Genomic DNA, 24,540 nt, shown 5'->3' with positions numbered 1-24,540 from the left:
GTTACGTTATTGTCTCCATGTCTTGCAATCTTTTGATTCTGGTTGACCAAACTAGCCCAATGATTGCATTGCATCTAACTATATGATTTAGAAATACTTAAGTTAGTATGTACCAATTCTTAGTAGGGCTCACCAGGTGGAAGGGACTGGGCTAGTCTTTTATATACTTCAGCTGTGGTTTGTTTGATTATCTGTTTTTCATATGAAGACACTAAAGTCCAGAAAGGTTTAATAAATTGTGCCAGGTCACTAAGTCCTTGAGTAGTAGAACTTGGACATGTTACGAAGTCCTATATAAATTCTAATGCAAAGCCTTAGATCTTAAACTATTTGAATAGTTAGATGAGTACAGCTAGTTAAATTATTCTCATTGTTGTAAACTTACATTCTGGGGCAGTTATTTTGAAATCAGACTTGGAAATGCTTGATTTTGTGGGAGTAGAAGTGTCAAAGATGATTTTTCTGTCTGTGCTAATCTAGCACCCCCTAGGTGTTGTTTTTCACCTTGGATTTGTAGTATGGTAGGCATTAGAGAAATGCATGGCTGGAATTTTATGTACATAACTGTTGCAACAGTACATTTATAACCACTGTACTTTTCTTCCTCTTTGCTCTTTAATCCCTTGAGTATTGTCTTACCTCAGTTTTTTTCAGTGACAGGGAAGACAGGAAAAAAGAGAAATCTCTGGAGTCTGGCTCTTCTGTTGAATGACTTGTTTTGGTCTTGAGTGTGCAGTGCATATTGTATGTAAACAAGGCTTTTGTTTGGAATGCTGTTAAGTGGGCAGTACTTACTTTACAGTAGGCAGAATTGATTGTCCCAGTTACAGAATCAAGGGGAGATTAAGTTGATCTCTTAACTTTTCTGGATGTTAGAGTTAATTTTAGAAGCATGTTGCAGTAAACTGCAGAAAATTGGTTTAATGTGGAACACTTTATCCAGGAACAGTAGAAATAGTTTAAATGCAGTTTTTTCTTTTCAGTGAAGTTTTTATTACATTACTAACAATAATCTGGATGAAAAATTTGAGTGAAAGATGATACCTGTTCCAATATGTGAGATGATTTTATGAGATAGTCATAATTCAAAAGGTATGTATTTTCTTATATTGTATCTCAATTCACTAATTTTGAAGACTTTCATTAATATCTTTGTGTTTTGATGAAGTGTTAGTTTATTTTCTGCCTTCAAAAGATGAAGTAACTGACCTTCTTAGGATGGGATTAGAAATATAGCCATTTCTTAAAGCAAAAAGTTGCTTTCGTGAGTTTTGCTTGTGCTAGCTCCTCTCTTTCAGGCCATCTTACTGAAGCTAAACATCAGTTCAGTTGACAACTTTACTCAATTCTAGGCAACAGTGGCTATGCTCTGGCCCACAGAGACAGTGAATCCATTCTGGCTCTGACACCCAATTTTATTGTAAAACACATTCATGTTGACATCATATCAGTTTTCTGAACTATTACATGCATAAAAGAATTCACCCCTTTCCATTCAGTCTTTCTCAGCCTTCCAGTAAGGAGAAATCTACACATTCAATGTTTTCATTTTGCATTTAATGTGGTCTACTCTAGAAAATAGCAGCTTCTGTTAAAAAAAAATGTTTTTTTCTGGAGGCACTTAGCAGACTGTATTAGCTTAATGGTGTTCATTTGTAGGAGAGAACTAAAGAGAAATGCACAGGCAGTTTTTAGGCCAGAGTAGTTGAAGTTTAGGGTAAAACAGGTCAATATTGACTTAAGATTATGGGGATTAGTTGTTCAAGTTCTTTTGCATGCAAACTGCCATTCAAAGGCTTGCTTGTGTGCCTTATCCATGCCCAATTTTGTGGGCTTTGTCTCCTGCTGGACCTTTTTGATCCTACTGTTTTTGCAAAGGTCTTTTAAGGCAGTGTTTTGTTTCTTTGTTTTACTTATGTCGGAAATCGGTAGTTTTGCATTTAGAATTTGTTTCAAATGATGTCTTTATTTCCAGTTTAGTGGGGGAAAGTTTTCTTGTGCATAAAATCCAGACCTTTCATTTGTATATTAATTCCAGCTTCGTACTGAGTTTTATCAAGGCTGTCCTTGGCTTTCATAATAAAGAAATCTGACCTTTTCATTTTTTATGATGTTTGATTGACTTATTTGGGTTTCCAATCCTAAAATATTAAGATATTTACCTCCCTTTTTCTCTGTGAATACAGGCCTCCTTAAAATATCCAAAGACCCAGTTGGGGAATTTAATAATGTTTTCCTTATTATTTAGATCTGTTCTGAGACTGCAGTGGGAATTTCATTTACCCATAAGAGACTGACTTTCTCACAGAGTGATCGCAAATTTTTTTCTAAACTAATATAAATGTTTCCATTTGATTACTTAAATGTGAATATGTGATTTACATAAGATTTTAAAAGAGTGATTCTCAAGGCTGTGGATACATATGTTAATTAATTCTTACCTATGTTATTTTTGGTCTGTTATATGGGGTACATGAAGAATTTTAAAAAGGCTTTTTTCTATTATCTGTATTTCCTAAACATTATGGGCAGAAGAAGGTTGGAATAGAGAGAGAAAATTGCAAACATACCCTGACTTTCCACAGGCTGGATGCACATTATCTTTATCTTTATTTATTAATAAAAGACGGAATGCCTTGGAAAACAAAAGGTTTTAATGGCCGGTGCTTGGTATCCTTGACAACAGTCCCGAAAGAATATTACATTAGGGCACCAGAGAACTTTTAAAAATAAGTAATGGAATTCCGTCTCTGTTATGCTTTTAGTAGTCATTTCGGCCATGGTGCAGCGAGGTCATAAGCTGAGCTCAGTGAAGGGAGCCAGAACATGAAATGATGCTGAGAGAACGTCTGGGAGATGAGAGGTACAGAATTACAAGCGAAAGTGCAGGCCTGCTGAGGCAATTACAGCTTAATGGGGTCATTTGGAAGGCAATTGCCAGGGGTTAATGTAGTATGGAGAGATGAGGTGAGATTGAAGTGAAATTTGGGGCTGGAAATGTGTTAAGATGAAAGATCAGAGAGCAGCAAAATCTGCAGTGGTGAAGGTTTATAACATGCAAAGATTTGAGAAAATGTAAAAATAGTCCCCAGATTTTTTTTTTAATTTATGAAATGAAAGTTCGTGACAATAAATTTTGAAAATATAGTTTCTACATAAAAAGATCTATTTCCTAAAAGAGATTTTCAGTTAGAAAAAAATGCATAAATACAATATAAAGAGTCTGTTTCTAAAGAAGTTTTTAAAATTTAGATGTTTATTTTTTGCCTTCGTATTTTAGGTCACACTGAACTTGAAGTGTGTTAATATTGATAATAAGCTCTATACGTGACTATTTTATCTAACAGAATGCCACCCTTTAAAAAAACCTTAGTGTTAAAAACAAAACAAAAGGAAAAAAATACCAAGAAAAAGTCCTAGGTATATATATTTTGATATATTTATAACAGATTCATCACATTATCTTTTCAGGCATTAAAATATACTATATAGAATGTCAAAATATTGCCAGAAAGTAAGCTAGCATTCTTTGAGTGGGTATTTTGGTTCTGAAAAGTATGCTTAAATATTACGGGTGTTTAAATTAAAAATGTCAAACCATGAAGGCATAATGGAAGTAATCATTTTTACATAGTTTTAAGCAGTACAGGGTTTGAAAAAGCTTTGCATGCCAGACTATTGTGAATGAGTGGAGTTCATAAGAATTCAAAGGACAAAAGAGATCATTATGCTTTGTTACCTCAGCTAGTTCATTACCTTAATTGCTGAGCGTAATCCAGCCTTGGAAGAAAACTCTGGGGCTTTAAGAAGATCAACACGGCACCTTATGGCACAGAAAATGGAAACCCTTTTCTGTACCATTGCTACTCCAGGAACACTAAACCTTGATCAAAGGCTGAACTTTTCTTAAGGTCGGCCATGTGAACATCCCCTGGAGCTGTACCGTTCGCTGAACCGTAATGAAGTTTAGTAGGTTCAGCACCATTTCTCTCTGACTGTGACCGTCCTGGATCACTGGCTAGCAATAGCATATTATCAGCCTTTCACATAGGTGAGGTTTAAACATAGTTATGGTTAGTAGTATAATATGCTTTAAAAAACCCTGCTCCTTGCATATTATGGAACATGCACAAACTACTATTACTAAGCTACTTTAGCCAGGAAGAAGGACATGGTGGGTTTTTTTTTTTTTCCTCAATCATTTTGAAGGGATTGCTTGCAGTGTTCTCTGTACCTAATCTTTCAGAAAACCTTGGCTAGTCCCTTCCAGTATGCTTTTCCAGAAAGTCCTTTGCTATGTAATATGGATGCAGCTGTGCAATGGTTGACTCATCTGAAACATTTTTACTTAACATTTTTTTTTTCACTAGGGCAACAACTTAGCTTGGTTGTGAGGGTAGTATTTCCTTATAGAATGTATATAGCTGCATATGTTAAGCTTTGGGAAAAAATGCACTAAAACAAAAAATATGACCTTTAAAAGCATGGTTGAGTTGCATTCATTTTATAACCATCAAAGCAACTCTGTACTGTTGTAAGGTAGAAAAATCAATGATGCAATCTTTTTCCTTTTGCCTCGTGCAATCCGTAATTGAAATGGAAAATCAAATGAACGGCTAACAGATAATTGTTTTATCAATATTCCCTGCCTGCCCTACAAGGGTCAGCATAGAATGATCATGAGCCAGGGATATGATGAGGACAAAATGTGAAATTGAACAGCAAGGAGGCAATAAATCAGCCTTGACAAGAAAGAGTGACCAGCATGTAGCTGTTGTAGGCAGCTTTGGGGACAGTTTTTGTCTCAGGTGTCTGCCCTGATTTAAAAATGTGAGTATATAATGTTTGAAGCTTTGCCACCATTAAGCCTGGTTATTTCTGGGTTACAGTACCACAAGACAATACATTTCTTAAGAAAACATGAGTGAATACCAGGACCAAAAGTACTGTAATTTATCTTAAAAAAAATGTTGAAATAAATAAATTTTCAGAGATTCAGATATTCTATATTGGTATACTTAAGAAAGTAGATGTATAAATAATATTTTCTTATATTATTACATTCATGCACTAGGCTTGACTGTGAAGTGAAACTGATTCACCAAAATATATTCTATAAAGTTTATAAAAATAGATCTTAATTCTTCTTAAATATTGAAAAGATGTATATGAGTTGAAGCTACCATTTGAAGAAAGATGATCCCCACTCCAAAAAAGATGACTCATCTATCCATACTTTCTTTAATTTTATTTTTCCATCATCTGGAAATAATTATATATATGACAGAGAAATACCATTATAAATATTCAGTAGTATCATGCAGTGTGTAGGATTGTAGATAAATATTGCTGCTTGTGTCCCCACTAAAACTGTATAACTTCAGATATTACCAGATGTTCTGGTTATCAGTTAAGTTTATTTGCATAAAATAATTATGTTGGTGAAGGTATAGGGAAGTGTAGATTACTGCACACACTGCTTGTAGGAGTGTAAACTCCTACAAAAGTTCAGATCATTTTAGAAAACTTTCAAAAGTCTTAAAAATATTTATTACTAAATACTTTTAGGAATTAATACTGAGGGACTGTACATGTTCACAAAGATAAATGAACATCTGTTTCCTCAGTACTTAAATATATACATACGTATGTACACACAGTGTGCATATTTGTGTGTGTGTGTATGTGTATAAAAGATGGCCATCACAGCAACATCTTCTTTCCCTTCTCTCTCTTAAATTTTTATTAGCTTGAAAAAAATATTTTATTAACTTGAATTGTGAGCCACATCACAGAACACAATATTAGAGCACCAAACACAACCAATTCATGATCATTCCTGCCCATTCTCATCTTTGTTGACTTTCTTCTTTTCATGTCTTTTGAAATAAATCTAGTTTTTTAAAAAAATCATAGTTTTGTAGTCACTGTACCAGTATTATGTAAACCAATATATAGCAATTCCTTAGTATCCATAGTTAGTCTGAATCAGTATGCAAATAAAATCTACCCATTACAATTGGTTGATACATTTTAAATCTTTTTAAATTTAAAGCTTCTTTTCTATTTCTTTTTTCTCCCTTGCACTTTCTTGTTGAAAAATCTGTGTTGTCTTGTAATTTCCCAGTCTAAATTTTGCTAATTGCATCCCCATGGTATAGTTTAACGTGTTCTTCTGTTCTTTTTATTTCCCGCAAAGTGGTTAGATCTATCAACTTAGTCAAAATCAGATTTAATTTTTTTTTTCCTGCAGAATTACTTCATATGTTGTGTTACGTTCTTATATCAGGTGACACATAATGTCTGCTTTTCTCTCTTTCTTGGTTATGTTGTTAGCTGTTGGTGCTCATAACCTACATCTATTAGTTTATCTGGGGTTGAAAAATTGAAATATTCTATTTTCCCTTTTCATTTATTACATATGAGATTATTTATAATATATGAGTAATATAGATTATTTTTAATCTACAAGGGAAACCTTTGCTATGGCAGCTATTTACTTTGTGATCTAGTATAGCATTATTCCCAGTAAGATAAAATTGAAACAACTGAAATGTCCAACAATAGGTGATTTGGTTAATTTATGCTATTAACAATGTAATAGAATTTCATGTAATTACTTAAATCATGTTTTAGAATACCCAAATTATGGAAAATGTTCAATATAGTAAAGCAGTTTATAAAATAGTGGTATAATATAGTTTTTTTCCCTAAAGTACTTTCCTTTAGGAAAAAAATATTGAAAGAATAAAGAACATATTTATCCTATAATGGTTAGCTTTCATTATAGGAATTAGGATTCTTTATATTTTCTTCTTTATGTTTTTCTGTATTTTCAACTTGCCCACAAAGATCTTAGGTTTGTTTTGCAGTAGCTTTTTTCCCCTTTATCATTTGTTCACATGAACAAAATATGATCTAGGGACTGGATTTACTCTAGTAGACTATCTTTCCCATCTTTTACCCTGTGAATTTAACCTGTAGAATGGTTGTAATTGCAGAGGCACAAATATATCACTGCAATCTAAATTAAGTGCTCTCTCCCCTAATAGCTTTTTGTGATAGGTGTGTTTCTTACTATCTTTGTATACGCAGATGTCTTGCACAGGGCCTGGCACAGAGCAGCCTCAGTAAATATATTGAATTGGATCAGGTACTAGACTAGTGCACTGATGGTTCATGTCCAGTTCATTGGTACTCTTTCATCCTGCATAATTTATCCTGGATGAAATAGTTTTTTTTTTTTTGGGTACTGGGGATCGAACCCAGGGCCTTGTGCTTATAAGGCAAGCACTCTACCGACTGAGCTATCTCCCCAGCCCCTGGATGAAATAGTTTTACATCTGCTTCGAAGAACTAATACTCTCCAGTTTAGATTTCATACAGGGTAGAGCAATTCAGATATCCCAAACTGTCTCACTATGATAGGTCTCACCCAAAATCATTCATGATATAGTCTCCTGACCAGCAGTTTTTCCACATTTCTTTCTTTCTGTGTATGTTGTTTTGTTATTTGTCTTGTACTTAATTATCTTAAATTTTAGTTCTTTGGGAGTAAAATCATTGTAGTTCACTTTGAAACTTAATCATACCTAGTTTCATGCATGTCATAATTTTGCCTTCTTAGGAAGATAACAGTTGTGTTATTATACTGCTTAAGTTTTCCCCCTCAGTATCTATCAGTGTGCTTATTTGTATGGTACATGCTCTCAATAAGTACTTGTTGAATTAATTAGAATGTGACTGTTGGATGGTTGCTATAAGTTAACATTGTTATGATCAGCAATACTAGGAATGGAGGAAGTGGAAGAAAAATGGTATTTTACTACATTTTCCTCATTGAGTCACTGTCAAGTTAAATTTTGGTATGACAGCAGAAATGAAGAGTTCTTTGAAATTCAATAAATGAAAAAATGTTTACTGAGTGCCTGATATTTGTTCTAGATGCTAGAGGTACAGTAGTGAATAAAACAAAAAGAAATACCTGGCCTTATGGAACTTAGACTTTGTAGATCTATTCATATGTAACTTGGTACCACATACATTCTGTGATAATGTGTAATGATTTCCAAGGAACCATCATCAACATCATCCTATATATGTTTATAAGATTGATCTGGAGTCAAATATTCATTACCTCTTATCTGATTTTAATGCAAGTTGTGCAGTAATGTGCTACCTAGAAGAAAGAAACATTCATTGAACACATACAAAGTGTCGAGTATTTTATTAAGAATTAAAAAAAAATATTTTTTTGTAGTTGTCGATGGACACAATGCCTTTATCTGTTTATTTTTACGTGGTGCTGAGAATTGAACCCGTGTCTCCCATGTGCTAGGTAAGGGCTCTACCACTGAGCCACACCCCAGCTCTAAGAATTTTGACATACTCGATCTCATTTAATTCTCACAATACCTCTGGGGGGCATGTAAAATTTCTTTGTTCATCAGTGAAAAAATTGAGGATCAGGGTGTTAGTTTGCCTAGGATCATATAGCTAATGAGTATGTGGTAGATCCTTATTCAGATACAAATCCTTCTAATTGTAAAGGGTTTCTTCTATAAGCATTGCTGTGGAGTGTGTTCCGTAGATTATTAGTTGCTGAATTTTCCAGAATGATTTATTTGGAAGTTCAGCAGATATGATATGATCTCCTCATGTGTACTTTATTCATTGTGTTGTACTTGGTGTCACAGCATATCTATGAGGAGTGAAAAGAAAATGTGGGAGTCAGTTTGTTAGGCAGAAGAAGGTCATGTTATTGTTCTAAAGTGACTGGAAGTGCTCATGTCACAATATTTAATGTGCACAATTAAAAATGGCACACACAAAGAACCAATAGTATGTTATTCTAATTCATCATTACCATGTCTTGTTGATTCAAAGATGCCCCCCCATCTTAACATTTCTGAAAGCGGACGCCTCTTAGAATGGATGTCATGTCATAGTTTGATCAGCAGAATTTTTTCTTTTATCACAGTAGCATATAAAATCATGGTGAGTCTTACAACTGATAGTGTCTTGAATTGGACAAGAATAAATTATTTGTATCTTGGCAACATTCTAAATATTTATATACATATTCCCTAAAGACTGTGTAGAAGTTACCGGAATTGTCAGTTTATTTATTAATTGTCTTTTAAGGCTTAGATATATGATAAAAATGCTTACACTTAACATTGTCTTTCCAATTTCTTAATTTTTGCTTACTCTACAGTTTAACTGTGTTTGGGTATTTTTGGAACATCTATGAATATGCCAGAAACCTATATGTACATTATTAACAAATTTTGAAGACTTTACATATAATATACATTGTGTGATAATATATAATGGTTCCAAAGAAACCATTAGGCTTTACAGTGAGTTATTAACTCACTTTTTAAAAAGTCCTTAAATACATATTTAGATCAGTCAGTAGCAGTGACTCAAGATCTCAGTCTGTATTTCCTTTGATAATTAACACTAAAAGGAGGCAACTTAGTAGAAATTAATATAAAATTATAGTTTTAAATTTTGCTAATAAAAAGAAAGTGAAAACATCTAGTTCCTTTAAGTTTTATTCTCACTCCATTTACTTCCATGAGAGTCTTCAGAATTTGCTGAACGATGGGAGGTTTGGCATGATTTGGAACATATGTGTCTTTGATTTTTACATGTTGTTCTAACTGAGGTCAAACGGGGTTTTTGCATTGGCAGCCTGAAGGCAGTCCATGGCATTTAGTATCTAGGTGCACTAGAAGTTCATTCAGACTTCAGGTTGAGCAAAGTGCTGAATTGTGCTTTTATTTTTTGATATGCTTTGCCTTTTGAAAACGGTAATGATGATGATGTATATATTACCTTTCACAGTGTTTCTTACATATAATTTAAATGTTCAAGCCCATAGAAAAAATCTTTATTTCAGAGTAGGATGTAATTGGTATAATTACATTTTTTACATAATTTACATTTAAGAAAACTAGACTTTTGAAAAGATGCAATAAGATCAGTACTATTTTTAAAAATTACAATTTGCAAAGCTTTTCCCCTTGTTTTTTTGCAGAAGTATAAATAAGCACATGAATTAAGTTTATAAGCCTTATAAAAACTAAAGATAAAACTGTTTGAGAAAATCAACATTTTAAATCATGCTAAGTCTCTTCCTATTTTTACTCATCCTCTTGCAGAGCATTGACAAAAATATGAAATTGATTTGGTTGAAGGGTGTTAAAGAGCCGACAGCCAAATGTCACAAACAATGAATGGCTGCAGTGTTGAAAAAATCAATAGGGAGGTTAAGCTGGTCTTGTGAAAGACTTGGCAGACTGCTCTGTTCCAGGAAGATATCTGTCTTCTGGCCTTGGTTGCATGATCAAAAGGAAAACTTGATAGGTTTAATGAAGGGAGATACTGTAAAACTGACAACAGAAATATAGACACTGTGGTAAACTGTAGTGCACATCAGTGAGTGGAGCTATTAGATACATTTTTCAGCCTGAAAAAATATTTATGGGTAGAGATGTCAAAAATATTAACATTCTTTTACTTTATCATTGATTCCTTCATTAGTTAATAAATTTACATGAAGTAAACAAAGGTTTTTATTTGACTAAATGTGTAATAAGATGTTAAATATGCACGACACAATAATTGCTGAGTTAATTAGTAAACTAATTTTCCAAATCTGTTCATTATAATGTTTAAAATCTAAATCCAAAATGACATTATTGTCATTCTCAGATTGTATGCAAGATATTAAGAAAGATCAGCCTGTATAAAAAAGGACGAGCATTTACTTGTCAGTGAAAATAGAAAGTTCATCATTGAAAACCAAGGTGGGATTTATGATTCATTAGTCCACTCCACAGGTCATTAGAAGATATTTTATAGGAGTATTCCTCTTTTACAATTTTATTGATAAACAGTATGTTGGCCTAAAAATTATTTCACTGATTGTTTTGATCAGAGCTATATTTTATAGCTCTGACATTTTAACAGAGATTTAGATCATTTATAGGTCTTTTTTTTTTGTACTTTGCTGTAGTTCATTCTTTATCAACTGTACCAAGTAATATTTTGTGTCTGCGTTGCTTTTTCACCTAATAAGAACTTTTTTTTAAGAGAACTCTTCTTTATTTTTTTTTTCAGTCGTCAATGAACCTTTATTTTACTTACTTATATGCGATGCTGAGAATCAAACCCAGTGTGTTGCACATGCTAGGCAAGTGCTCTACCACTGAGCTACAGCCCCAGCCCAATAATTCTTATTATTCTATAAAATCAGTTATTTCTTGGGCTGTCATGGTGTATAAGACAATATGCTAGGTACTGATATAAGTTCTTTAATTAAAAAACTTTTGTTTCTAAGTTTTGAGATTTTAATTTTTTTCAAAATTTTATTTATTTTTTTATTTTTTATAAATAGGCAGATCTACCTTATTTTATTAACTATTCATTAGATGGAACCGCTTCTTTGTGTATGTCTGTGAGTGGATTTAAGAGAAAGGAATCATTAGTTTAAACTTCCCAAATGTAATAATCAGTTTAGAGAAGATGATAACCTGTTTAAAAACAAATAAATAAAAAGAGAAGAAGAAGAAAAGGGAAAGATGTCTGACAGATTTTCTGCAAGTGGACGCTGTAATAAAAATGCCCCCTACTTTGTCAGGATGGTATTTGGAGGGCTGCTGCCATATGTTACTTTCCTTTTTAGCTGGGATTATGCCATCATTATTGCTGATAAAAGCTGTTTACTGCCTTGGCAAAGGAATGATGCTTGGAGCAGTTTTGGAAACCGCCATTCAGTTTACAAAAAAGTTCATTTAGTGCCAGATGCTAGAATCCTAGGTCTTTGTTATCTTTTCCCATTATTAGATCCATCCATTGTCTATTTCTTATTTCTGTTTTGTAATAGAATGTTGCCTTTTACTACCTGTTTTAATTCAAGCTGTTAATGTGGGAGGTTGTCTAAATTATTACATCCTCCATGTTAACTGATCACTGCTAAAGATGGGCAATTTGGCTTCTAAAACCATTGGCCAGATTTGGAATAAGCACTGTAATGTGCAGTGATTCCAGTTTCTAAACACTGCCTGTGTACTCTTATTAGTACCACTGCACATCAAGGAGAGCTTGTTTCACTCTTTGAATAAACTCTTGGCTAATGTGCAGTCTATGGAAGCATCAAAAATGGGTATTATTTTTGGTCAGTTTATCACATTTTTTTTTTTATAGTTGTAGATGGACAGCATGCCTTTATCTTATTTATTTTTATGTGGTGCTAAGGATCGAACCCAGTGCCTCACATGTGCCAGGCAAGCGCTCTGCCACTGAGCTACAGCCCCAGCCTTATCACTTGTTTTTATTTTATGAAAAATGTTAGAATTAAAAATGAATCAAAAATCTCTCCCCCATCCCAGAAACTTATAAGTCCACAGTTGTAACTTTATAAAAATATTCCCTTTCCAATTATTTTTCTGAAAAATTTCTTCCACTTTTAAACACAATCTTTGGTAGTGACTACATGATTGGATTGTACTTAGGAACTTGTAAATGCAAATAATAATGAACTTTGGTTGTTAGTTAGCATATAATACTCCTGCTTAATATAAGGAAAGGTAATTGTTTTTAGTATTTTTAGTCAACATTTTATTAAGGTATGCATGTCTTTCAGTGTCTTATTTTTTTTCTCAGTTTGTAGTACTTTCCTGTGGAATCAGTATGTATGTGTATAGTATGTGATTTGTTGACCCACCCAAAGGTCATACCCTTGTCCAGGTTGATATTATGCTTCAGTTATCTTGTCTCAAATCTCAGCATTTAAATTGCACTCCCTGATTTGAATTTAGAATTACTTTAAGTGCAAAATTAACTCCTTATTAAATAATGGTGATAAATTAGGGTTTCACTGTTTTACTCAAAATGTAGCCTCTAGTTTCCCAAAATATACACTCCATTGCTTTCTTTTTGTAGGAATTGTTGCCAAAAAGACAAGTCCAAAAATAAGTGTAAACTCTGCATACTCTAGTGTGCAATCAGTTTTACAAAAAGAAGAATGCCATTCACCTGCTAGAAAACTGTTTATTCAGAATACCCTGAAATACACCAAAACTTGAAGAACAAATGGCTTCATGAAAGTGCACACTTTTGCATAACTTTAGGTGAGGAAAGAAAGGAAAAGCTATTTTCAAATTTATTCAGGTAGATGGTTTAATAATAGGAATTTCAGTGCCAGGTTGAAGTTGAAAGATTACAATTACCTTTTTAGGTTAAGTATCCTTATTACAAGTTGAGATCATTTCAGTTTATGTGTACCTATTTTCTTTTTAGACATTTTTTTTATAGTTAATGAATGAATACTTCTCACTGACCAGTTTTCTGAATTACTTATAAATTATCACAATTTTAAAAATTAGTATTAAGTCAGGCATTGTGGTGTATGCCTGTAATCCTAGTGACTTGGGAGGCTGAGGCAGGAGGATCACAAATTTGAGACAGGCCTCAGCAACTTGGTAAGACCCTGTATGAAAATAAAAAATAAAAACTGCAGGGGTGTATCTCAGTGGTACCCCCTGAGTTCAATCCCCAGGCCACTTCCCCCCAAAATTGGTATTACAATCATACCCAAATAAGTTTTTAACATAAGCCACATTTCAGAGTGATACTCTAATGCTCAGTATTAGTTAATAAATGAGTACTACATGAAAAATATGTATTTATTTAAATAACATTAATTGGCTGTTATATACATACAACCTCCCCCACCCCCTTACCCACACCCCCATGCACTGTGACACTATACTAGGAATTCCTTGGGAGCACCATGTTAATTTTACCAAAATATGCCTGCCATTTGTATGAATTTATAATTGTATGAATTTATTTTTAATATTAAAAATTTCAGCAATTGGATAGCCCTTGCTTTCCAAATAATTATCTTTTGGTATTTGCAAACTTGTCAGTAAAAAAGCCACCAGTTGTAGAAATTAACATTTCTCCTTAGTGATCTAAATACACCTTTACAATTTTTAGTGAATGAATAGCGCTTGATGCATATCATTCAAATAGCTAGGTAGTTCAGTTGTGTCATATTTTTTCAGAGAGACTAAAATGTGACTGCCTTCTATCCCTGTTTTCATAGTCATGTTAATTTGTACTTAAGAGTTGTAAGCATTGAAATCATTGTCATTCAGTACATGTGAAAAGTAGCTTGGGCTAAAGGAACTTGTATTTTAATGCCACATCACCCTGGGTTCTAGATTTCCAGTTTTGCTATTTATTACAGTTATGACTTTGACTAGTCACTGAACTTTTTGAGATTAAGTTTTCTGATTATTAAAAATGCACCTAATGTCTCTTTGTCAGGATATTATGAAAAGATCCTGAGGAAAAGTGAGCATTTTGTAAATACTAGGTGTTTTTCATTTTCAGTAAGCTAGATTGTATCAACTTGGATGAACTAAGTCAAATAAGTTAGTTTAGTTTTCTGTTTCTAGCTGATCTTCATAAAGCTTTGACATGAAGTCTATCTTTCAGAGGTTGATTCAGCTCATCAACTACCAACAACTCAGTGGTTGATTTATAGTTGATTCATACTAGATTACTTATAGATCAGGAAAAGTTTGAGATGTCATCAGCAAGACCTTGCAACAAAACGAGGCATGATAAGTTCAGAACTTTAGTTTGATTTTAATTTCAAATCAGTCTAAGAAAGTATACCTTTAATATAGCTGATTTCATGGAGTGAGCCTGTAATTAATATTTTTACTATTTTAAATTAGTATTAATACTTCCTGTTGGTATATGCTTTACAAGTGATTCTAATTGATCTTGATTTACTTTCTTTTTTTCAAGATAAAGATTTTTTTCTTTTTAAAAAAATTTTTTTCAAGAGGATAAATTCTCCTTATCAAATTATAGATATCATCTTGACAGAATATAAAAACTACTTTTACTTGGGCACAATGTTACTTTTGACAAAGTGTATGTGGTTATTTTCTTTGTTGTTATTTTGGTTTGGTTTGGATTTTGTTTTCCTTGTAATTCTATGGAGAAAATGTCATTTCCCCCCCTGTTTAGATAGATGCATCTAGAACCAAATGAGGGCAGTAAAGTCTAATAGAAAGCTTTACAAATGAAAGTTTTGTTTCTGTTTGTGCAATACCTTGTTCCCCCTTCATGTATCCTGGGAAATCATACTGATCAATAGTTCCCATTTCAGTACAACTGCAGCAAGCATTACAACTGTATAAAATTTACAACATTGTCTGCTGTAAATTTTAATTGGAAAAACCTTATAGCTTTGCTCTCTATCTTTGGAGGCTTAAATCTATATGCTTTTTTTTTAAGTAAAAAAAATTTACAACATAATATCATGTCATACAGTTTTTATGGACATGTAATATAAATAGGACCAAACCATAGCCTTACTGGAAAAAAATAACTATAAAAATACATTTTAATGCATAGTACATTCAACATTTTTGTTATAGAAACATTAGACTTGGTAATTCAATGAATTATAAATAATTATGAACAATATCAGGTGAGAATATTAACAAATAAACTTACTAATGAAAGATATATTCTGTGGTTTCTGTGTCCCAACTGGGGCCTCTTTTAGAATCACTATGAAATACCCTGTATGGAGCTAGTGTTCTGAACTAGAAGAGTATGAGAAAAATGTTGCTTTCTGCACAGCTTTATTTCTGTCACAGGTCAGGCTTAAAATGCTGTGTGATACAGTTATTGACTCTAATCTGGGCATAAACACAAGTCCTCAAGCACCAGCCCAATTAATAATTTGCATAATTAACACGCATATTAAATAGGGACTGGCCTTGCATCTGTATTTGCAGTGATCGGGGTAATGAGGGCTAACGGAGCGGCGCCTCGGGCCTGTGTTAGCAGACGTGTGGCAGTAGTAATTTTTGCTTGGATTGACAACTGCTAGACAAGCGGTCCCAGCATAAAGCTAAACCCCGTTTGGCAGTATTAATCGTTGACAAACTGCTCTTAAAGCTGTAACATTGTTTCTGTCAGTTGTTTGGTTTGATGTCACTGTTAGACATAATAAATCAATAGTGTCAGAATTTGGTAATGTTTATAGCTAGCAAGGTTTATTATTTCATATGACTGTCATGTACAAATAGTGGTTATCATGGCTGCCTCTAAATTATCAAAGACAGAATATTGCTTTGAATATACTTCTGTAATTCTTGTTTCAATGAATTCTTTGCCATCTGGAAATGATTTTGGTTGGTATGCCTGCCCAATTCTATTGTAATTTTTGTTTAGTATGTTCCATGATTTTTAAAAGTACACAGTTAAATTTTTTTGAAAGTTGATTATGGTTTTAAATCATAAAGATATACCTACCTTCTTAGCTTCACCTTTATCCAAAAATTGATATTAAACGTGTGATACAGTGAAAGTCTATTGAGATTCTTCAGAGCAGCATTTTAATTTCAGTGGATTTCAGGTATAGGAAGGATATTGTAGGCACTTTGTGTTAGGGGAGAAAGTTAGTTTTAACTGAAAACATTTGTTACCTTTTCCCCTCCCTGGCCCCAGTTATCACATATTTTAAGATTTTTCCCCCTTCATTCAGATTTTTTAAATGTTTCTTTAAAAATGACCTCAAGAAATGATATTATCTTTATTCTATTCCATTGAAAGTACTCCTATTTACATTATGCGTGGTAGAACAGAATTTTACATATGAAATTACTAGCTTTATGTAAATATGCTTATTACACAGCTATAAATGTTTATGGTAAACTATAGTAAAATAATAAAGGGTATTTTCAATCACTTAGAAGGAATTTGGGTATCATTCTGCATAATATTTTAATGTTTCCAACTAAAATTGTATGTAGTTACGTTATGTGTGAATTAAGGGATTTTATATTACCTGCTAAAATCTTTTCTTTAGGACACCAATAGGCACTTTTAAATTATGAACACAAGAAGTATATTACTTCAAAAATAGTAGAGTTAGTTGGAACTGCCCTTACTTGGCCATAGTAACATTCTTATTTAAAGAGACATGCATAAATTACTTCAAAAAGTTATTAGTCCATGGGCAGAAAAATATTAAATTATGGGCATTAAAAGAACATTTGGTATGCCATTTGATAAAAAGCACAGTCTACCCATTATACCTTCATTTATCTGTGGTATTATTTTTAACCCACAATTGTAAAGCTTCCCATTTATTATACATCTCTGCATGTGTGTATCATATACATATGTGCTAGCATAGTGCTACAAGGAAAGCATATCTGAACAATAGCAAGGAATTTTTCAGGATATAAATATCATAAGTAATATGACTTTATTTTTTAAAAAAATCAGTACAGTGGAATCACTGCACTTAAATGAATGGAATTCTATTCAAAACTGATATTTCTAGAAAGTAAATGCATATTCCCTTTTGAGAACCCTACTTTTGAAAGGCTGGCTATTTTTTGAAGTATCTTTAATGAAGGCTAATATAGAAGGAATAGCTAGAGATGGTACTAAGTCAAATGAGGTTGTGTGGCTACATCTTCCGTCCATTGAGAGATCTAAGATTGTGTGTGTTTACGAGCAGAGGTCAAGTAGCCCACTGAGGGTAATGGAGAGTAGTAGAGACAGAAATGATTGTTGATGATAAGCCAGGGTCACAGAGGTGGTAAGATAAGGCAGAATGGTTGGTTTATTTTTCATCTTTCACATCCCAGTTTAAATGTCACCTCTTTGAAGAAACTTAACTTTTGCTAATGCAGGTCTTCCTTTTTATTCTTGAACTCCTTCCTTGTAGAACTTTATCAAAGATTGTAAAAAAATTTGGGGCTGTATCTGTTTCTTTGCTACCTATGGAAGGTAATGAAGCGCATACCAACTACAAGGCCTAACATGGGTGGGATTGAAGATTTGAGGAAGGGATTTAACTTTTTTTTTTTTTTTTTTAAATATTTTTTTCAGTTGTTGATGGATCTTTATTTTATTTTATTTATATGTAGTGCTGAGAATCAAACCCAGGGCCTCACACATGCAAGGCAAGCACTTTACCACTGAGCCACAACCCCAGCTTTGATTTAGCACTTCTTTAACCTGAACTGTGTACTTATGTTTGGTTCTTTTCATTTTCTTACCCCTTTTGAATAGTTTTATCAGATAGTTAGCATTATCCATTTTGTAGATGAAAAAATTGAGGTTCAGAGATGTGAAATGACATAGCTAGTTAAAAACAAAAACAAAAACTAAATTGTCCCTGGTAAAAAGTGAGTTTGAGAAATAGCTAGGTAAGTTTAGCCAAATTTCTAGAGCCTTTAAAATATTAATATGCTTTGAGATTCCCCATGAGTTTGTAATAGAATGTACAGTGTTTCTTAAGCTTATGTGACCTAGAACTATTTGGTTTTGTGTTTTAAACCTGACAGTATATTGAGGGACCAGCATCAGGGGAACAAACCCTTTTTGAGAAGTATTTTGGGGAGGCATTTATCAGAGTATACTGTCTGACTGCTTGATGCTTCCTTGATTATAGAGGACACAACTAGGTGAGGTATGATATAAAGTTCTTGTTTGGAAAAAGGCAAATTGAATCTTGGAGAAATTAAGTGATTTGCTTGTGTTCCTAAGCTAGTTTTTGTCTTTCATTTTCACCATTTGCACATGCATAACAATAATATCAGCATTTATTGTGCCTAGCACTGCATATTCATTTATAAGACAAAACAGTGGCCACATCAGGATTTGAATGCAGAACTGGTATCCCTGGAGCCTCTTCATGGTAGAGAATGCCTTAGAATTGGATTTCATTATTTTGAGGAAAAGTGATTTTTTTCATAAGGCCAGATGTCTCAAGGAAACCAATTTTAGTCCCTTTTCTAAGAAGAGGTCTTGCTTCCTGGTGAGTTGGGGGCAGTTACTGATATGTGAATGTGCTTTTACACTTGGCCTAAACCATGTATCTTTGTGAAAAGAAATTCAATAAGCCAAGAGAAAATAATTATGTTTCTTAGGGAATTTCTCCAGTATCTTTATAACTGTATTTGTTCTAAATTATAGATTGTAGGCTTATCTGCAATGCTTCATTAGATAGATGAAAATATAAGCTGCTTTCCGTAATAATTCCTGTTTAGTATGATTTATAAAAATTATTATTACTATGTTTAAATGGTAATCTGAATGTTTCTAGCCTCTCTAAATGAGCACGGACTCCATTCCTATAGCCCCTGAGGGACTTTCTGTAATAAGCAAGAACTGATCTGATTTTTTTTGCATAACATTTCCCTTTTCAAAAGATCCCAAAGCACCTTATAAATGGGAGGATAGTGTCACCTGTCTGGAATACTAAACTCATTAAGTCAAATCTACTATAAAAGAGTTAAGGATTAGAAGAGATAAAGATTATCTAGTTTTACTCAGAGAAGAATGTGTGAAATTAACCTATCATTTCTGATGTGAAATACCTCTGAGGGTCGTGTAGTTGTTAGACTGGGGGACTGTCAGTATAACCTGTGTCATATGTTGCTTACTTCCTCGCCTGCTCACCCCCACCAAAAGGAAATAGCTTCACCTTTTTTCTGATTTCAAAATAGTCTTTTCTGGTTGTATTTATTCAAACAACCTGAAAAGTATAAAGAAAAACCCCAAAAGTTTAATTCTCATTACTCAGAGATGACCACTATTCTACATTATGCTAAATATTTCCCTGTATATTATTTTTTAAAAATCAGTTAAATCTGCTGTTGTATAACTGGCCTCTTTTATTGAATAATATATTATGGGTCTCTTTCCATGTTAGCAAATGTAGTTCTGTGTCATCCTATTTACTTGACTACATAATATTCCATGTTGTCTTTTCTGTCAGTTTTTTTTTTTATTGTTAAAAAAAATGGGTTGTCAGTTTTATCATGCACTATACATTTGTCTTAGTCACAATTTACTATCTGTAGTTATTTTCATATTTTGGGTGGTGGGGCTTATTTTAAAATATGGCATTATCCTCAACAACCAGTTAAATTCATTCATTCAATAATCACTTATTGAGTACTTACTAAGTACTTATTGTGTGTACTTAGAACATATTTGCTGTCCTTGTAGAGTCTGTGTTCTGGTGGAAAGAGGGTTTATGTTGTAGAGCAGAGGAATCTCTCTGCCTAGAAGTCAAGAAGAAAGTGAAGAAGCAGAAGAGAAAGGCTATGATCCAGGGCATCTTCATGTGTCTAGAGAGGGTTACAAATGTATTTTCAGCTTCTCTATTTTTTTTCTAGATAATAGGGCCCTGCTTTGTTTAAAATTGCAAATATTATTTGTGACTTCTTAATGTAGCATAATATTGCTGCTTCAAATAATTTTAGAAATGTCAATAATTATTTTTCTTGGAAGTATCATCATTCCTGCTTGACAGTATCCATAGGTGAACTTCTGTGATTTCCATGTTATCTTGAAACTTACTTTGATGACTTCTTGATTATGCCACTGAATCTTTCATCTTACTTGCTTTACCCTTCCACCCCAAAGTCATCCACAAAGAGGTGAAATGATTTTTATGGTTATTTTTGGTAAATGTAAGTTAAACCACATAGATGCAATTACAAAGCAATTATGGTAGCAAATCTAAAATCCTGTGACATCCATTACAGAGATTTTCCTATAATATTTCTTATAATATTTCTCTTTCATAGTGAGCTCAAAAAGTATAGTTTAACAATCCTGTAAGTGATGAATTGTCATACTACATTGATGTTTCTAGGACCTTTCAAACCTAGATATGTCCTTAGTTCTACCTAAAATAGTTTTTATATGTATTTCTTTTTTCGAATCAGTTATTTGGATAGAAGAATAGAAGGAATGTGTAATAAATTTTTAGGATATATGTTGCTGGAGAAAATAATGGTTCAATAGTAAGAACAAGACTAAAAACAAAATAATAGGTTATAATATTGGGCTGAAATCAGCCATAATAATAATGATGATGATGGCCAATAGTTTTTACATGCTTCCTGTGTTCCAGGCACTATGCCACGCACTTTGTATGAATTTGCTCACTGAATTTTTACAAGTACCCTATGAGGTAGGTGTTGTTCTTATACCCATTTTACAAAGAAAACTAGAGATATTGCGTCGGTTTTATTAAATTTCAGGTCTAAGGTTATGCGTTTACATCTGAAAAGTAGATTAGAGTTTGAGAAACCTCACTTGGTTTTGAACCCTTGAAATTGTTGGCTAGTAAAGAACATCATTTCGAAAGTATGACTGAGCTGGTAGTGAATTCAGGAAATAGATGGTGGCTAGAAAGGACAGAGAGTGATACTGTAAGAACTGATATTTGTTGGATTGGCAGAGAAGGGTCTTCCAGTCTTAGTGATTTAGAGTGTACAGATGTTAAAGGGCTTAAAAGATAAAATCAGAGATCTTCTTAGAAAGCCAGAACCCCTGAAGTGGAATGGTTTTGGAGGGTGAATTACCTTGGATCCTAAATGGGAAGGTACAGACAATTTTTAATCAATGCCTACATTTAGTTTTGGGGTGGAATTCACATTGCATGTATGACCCCAGAAAGGCCAAACTGAAAATTTAGTTTGAAGTGTTATAGTGCTTCTAGGCCTCTGTAAAATGCATGTTTTAATTTTTTTTTTCTGGAGGAAAGCAGTATAAACATGGATGTCAAAGAATCCATACAGATGAATTTTTTGAGGGACATGGGTTCACAATAAAAAATACATACATATATATATATATGAAAAGAGTAAAAAAGTCACCATGATTATGAGTTAACAGAAAGAGCAAACAACAAAACAAGGCTCATGGAGACTGAAGATATTTGTATAATTAGAGAGAGTAAACAATTATGTTTAAAGGCATTGAAGATTGAAAATATATTGAACTGAAGAAGATACTTAAAATCAGTAAGTCAGATGTAAAAAACAAAGAAAATTCTTAGATCAGACAGGGCTTAAGGTGAGAATAAGCTAAAAAGATTGTAGATAAGAAGTTACCCAGAATGCAGCACAGGAAGGAGGTAGAGAATATGAAATAGAGACTAAGAGCATAGAATAAGAAAGTCCAACAAACATTTAATCCATAGTCCCAGAAATAAAGAATATATAGATTGGGGAAGAAATGATATTCTTCAAGGTATTATTTGAGAATATGTCAGAATTAATGAAATACATTGATATTCAGATTCAGAGGACCCAGTGAATACTAAGTGGGATAAGTGAAAAGATACCTTCACCAAGACATATTATAATGAAATCAGAACCCCAAAGTTTTTTTTCCTAAATCTTTAAATCAAAGAAAAAAGAAACAACAAATAAACAGTCAGTTTCTCAACAGGAGCAATTAACCTAAAAGACAATGAAATAATTTCAAATTGATGAAAGAAAATAAGTAGAATTATTGGTCTAGAATTGTCTATCCATTGAAAATATCTGGAGCTTGGGCAAAATTTAAATATCTTCAGAGATATAACTGAAAGTGATCACTACTAATAGAGTTCCACTAAGGACTTTCTGAACAAGAAGAAAACAATTCTCAGAAGGAATGTCAGAGAACCAAGAATAGTGAGAGAGAAAAGTGGAAAAGTTATGGATGTTGATTATGTGAAGTTTGTGGGTAAGTGTTGACCATGTAATATATCTAATTTGTGGGGATTTAAAAATTAAGATAGCTTAAATCTTGTGTGTAAGTTGAGAGGCTGTGATCAGAATTAAAACATTTTAAGATCCTTCTATTGTCTGGACAAAGATAAAGCTTTTGATTACCAAGGAAATACAAATAAAAACCACAGTGAGCTGTTCTTTGCATACCAGATTGGCAAAATGTCAAGCTTTGTTGAGGATATAGAACTCAGGAACTTTTGCTTACTAGTGGGTATATAAACTAGTATCATTACAGCTTGGAACATAGTTTATTATTAATAAAACTGAAGGGGTGTTTGTGCACCCTACAACTTAGCAATTCCTTTGCTAGGTGTAGTTTTGAAGAACTCATTTGAATACCAAAGATATGCACAAAGTTGTTTAAATAATTATTTTAAACAGTAGCTAAAAATGGGAAACAATTCAGATGCCCTTAAATAATATAATGGATAAATTGGGGTTTATGTTAATAATGGAATATGACACAGTAGTAACTATGAATGAACTGTTACTATGTTACTGCATTTAATAACATAGTTGACTATTATATACCTAATGTCAAATGAAAGAAACAAGACATTAAAGAAAACATCATATTATTCCATTTATGTAAAATTAAAAAACCGCAACAATAATGCTATATCAGGACCACACAGATCTGAGAATGGCAAATAAATAGATTCAATTACTTAACACAAAAGTGCAGGTGATGACTATCTCTAGAGTAGAGGTTCAGTAAGGCAACTGTGGCCACTGACCAAGTGTCCAATGGCTACGTGAGCCTGTTGCAATATGACTAATCCACATGGAGATGAGTGATGAGTGTAAAATACATCTGGATTTCAAAGATATAGGAAATATATTTAAAACCTATAGTATATCCTATCAGTAATTTTTTATGCATTTAGATACATTAGGTTAAATAAAATATATTAAAATCACCATCACTTTAAAAAAAACTTTTAAAAATGTGGCTATAAGAAAATTGAAAATTGCTATGCCTGCGTGCATGCACGCCTATAGTCCCAGCAATTTGGGAGGCAGAGGCAGGAGGATCACAAGTTCCAGGCCAGCCTCTGCAACTTAGTGAGAACTTGTCTCAAAAAGAAGAAAAAAAAAATTAAATAAAATAAAAAACTTAGGAAGCTCAGTGTTTTAAAGCACCTCTGGTTTCAATCCCTGGTACCTGGGGGTCAGGGAAAGAAAATTGGAAAACACATCAGTGACTGCATTGCATTTCTGTTGCACAGAGTTCTGGTATATAAGGATAGAGTTAAGATTGACATAGGGCACAAAAATGCTTCTGGGAAGGTGACAGAATTATAATTCTTGACCTTAGTAGTGGTTACATGAATGTTGCTTTTAGTTATTTATTTATCTCTGTATATGTGTATGTATCAAAATGCATCTTTTTATGTATCTTTAAAACATTTTTAAATGCTTCTAAAACATTAATATTAATGAACTTTTTAGGATAACTATTAAGAAAATTGAAGTAGATTATATAGCTTTCAGACTAGTAAAGGAAGAAAAATGAATTAATAGGGGCAGAAAAAGAAGTATAGTAATTTGATCAATCCCAAGGAAGACAAGAAAGCAGACTAGATAAAGAAAAGTAGGACAAATAGAAAACATAAAATGAGCTGGGAGAAATAAGTGCAAATATACCTTATATATAAAATTATTTTTGAAGATTGAAAGATAAATGATGAAAAGATTAAAGAATGTTAGAATACTGAACAAATAACTGTCAAACAAATAAACAAGCAAAAACATCTGACAACCTACTTATTTACAAGAGCCACACCTGGTAAAAGGGGATACAGAAAAGGTGATGCTAAAATGATGGGGAATGGTAACACACCACGAGAACAAAGGAGAGCAGGAATGGCTGCACCATACCAGATAAAATTGAAAGTGA

At 33.0% G+C, this 24,540-nt stretch overlaps 1 protein-coding gene and 1 non-coding gene across 4 annotated transcripts in view; one reads left to right on the top strand and one right to left on the bottom strand.

Moving 5' to 3' along the window:
* Positions 1 to 24,540, top strand: part of Pbx3 (PBX homeobox 3) — a 204,654-nt gene that overhangs the window by 87,127 nt on the left and 92,987 nt on the right. The gene's annotated exons all lie outside the window — the stretch shown is intronic.
* On the bottom strand, positions 7,247 to 7,317 carry Trnai-uau (transfer RNA isoleucine (anticodon UAU)). The gene has a single exon. It is a non-coding gene; the product is annotated as a tRNA-Ile (tRNA).

This window comes from Sciurus carolinensis, chromosome 14 (assembly GCF_902686445.1).
Source record: "Sciurus carolinensis chromosome 14, mSciCar1.2, whole genome shotgun sequence".
Lineage (NCBI taxonomy): Eukaryota > Metazoa > Chordata > Mammalia > Rodentia > Sciuridae > Sciurus > Sciurus carolinensis.
Note: the sequence above shows the minus strand (reverse complement) of the source record. Positions and strands in the feature narration are given on the sequence as shown.